Source organism: Triticum aestivum, chromosome 7A (genome assembly GCF_018294505.1).
Source record: "Triticum aestivum cultivar Chinese Spring chromosome 7A, IWGSC CS RefSeq v2.1, whole genome shotgun sequence".
Lineage (NCBI taxonomy): Eukaryota > Viridiplantae > Streptophyta > Magnoliopsida > Poales > Poaceae > Triticum > Triticum aestivum.
Genome location: NC_057812.1, coordinates 234,575,928 through 234,577,903, shown reverse-complemented (window position 1 = coordinate 234,577,903; position 1,976 = coordinate 234,575,928).

Sequence of the window (1,976 nt, the reverse complement as noted above, 5' to 3'; positions counted from 1 at the left end):
AGGCGTGTGCATGCATGAGAGAAAGTTAGTGCTATCTACAAAGATAAGAGGATTGTGTGGGTGTAAAAGACGAATTCAGACCATAATTCATTATAAAAAGTGAATTCAGATATTTGAAGAATTTATCATAGTGTTTTAAACCGACGCGCACGTGAATATATATAACGGTGATACACATGGTGTTGTTATGAACATGTTATACTACATATAATATATTTTATCTCTACTCTTATAAAAAACAAAGTTGTTGATGATGGTGTGCCTGCTATCTTGCAATATAGGCCGTCCGATTTATATCTGACGGATAGGAAGGAAACAATGGCAATTATGAAAAAAGATACCCACACCCCTCTCCATATTTGCAAATAAGGCCTCCCCTCGATCATCTTGATGTTCCGCGGAATGCATGGGCATCTTGCTAGTACTACATATAATATATAGAACATTGATTATAATTTGGGCTAAAGTGTGGCTTTTGCAGCTCGGGTCTAAATACTTGTCATAATGTAGGGGGTATGGAACATGGTTTAGATTATGAATATATAGTTAGCACATCAAATGTACTATTATTTGGAATCAAAATCAAGTGTATTCAAAAAATTGAATTCGAGTTCATCTAGTACACATAGTTCATATCTATCTCTATAGTAATCATGTGGTGTGTTGTTAAGGTAATACATGAATGATGGTTGAAGTTGGCAACAATCATGATTGTAGATTCTTATTGAAATAGAGAAAGGAATTCAAATTTATTTCGAATTGCAGCAGTAGTATAGACATTTGGAATGCACTAAAATGTTGGTATGAGTAGGTTACATGCATTATATAGCCATCGAAAAAATTTAATTGGACATAACATGGATTCATAGCTTTGAATAACATTTGTATAGTAAAATGGGACAAAACTCTCTATTTGTGTGGTGTGAATAGTTTTATTTTTTTTTCATTTTTTTCGTTAAGGGGAGTGCAAATTGATTTGGTACGTACAAGTACAATATTACACGTTAGGCTTGTCCCTAAAATTCAACCCGTGCCTTGTTATATACCAAAAATTCAGATATCGTGCTCCCAAAACTGGTGCCTTCACAACCCACGCCTTGCTATCCCGAAATTATAACCCGCGCGAAAACTCCCTCCAGCTGCCAAATCCCGACACACGAAATCCCACTTCTAACCCTGAGCCAAAAGGGCTGCTAGTTCAAATCGGTGGGGGTACTTTTGTAACACACCCTACATTTTGGACAAGCGCGTCCCTAAGTCATGGTTTCCCCCTCCCATTGCCTCCTTTTCTCCATTCGAAATTCCAGGCCACCATAACCTCTCAGCTCCAGCCGCAAAACCCCACGCTCCTCCGTCCGCCACCTCACCGCTGCCCAGCCGGAGCCTCTTCCCCAATGATGTCGTCTGCCACAATAGCTCGACGTCCCTCATCCACCTCCCCAGATGAGGATCCGTCGTCCATCTTGTTGTCCCGCCAGTTCAGCCGCCCCGTCCTCCACCTCCAAGGAGCTGCTCTGAGGATCACCTCATCTATCGCGGCTGCTCCATCCCCACAGCGCCGCCTTAACCCGCTCCATCGGAACCGCATCATCCTCACCAACTCCTCGAACAAAGCCAAGGCCTACTCGGCGCCACCAAAGAGGTTGTACACTCATCGCATCGCACCTTATCCTTAACTCGACCTCCCGGTGCTGATGGTGCTCCACCTTGCACCCCCATGGAGCAGCTACCTCGAAGCCAGCGCTGCAGCCGACATATCCACGACGGCTCTCCCCCAGTGCGAGGCCCCTTCGGCAGCAGCGTCCATACCAGCCGGATCTGCTGCTGCTGCTCCGGCTCTCGCTCGCTCGCGCTGCTGCTGCTCCGGCTCTCGCTCCCTCACTTGGGCTACTGCTGCTGCTCCAGCTCTCGCTCGCTCGCGCTGCTGCTACTTCTCTCCCCCTCGCTCGTGCTACTGCTCCGCTCCAATTTAGCTA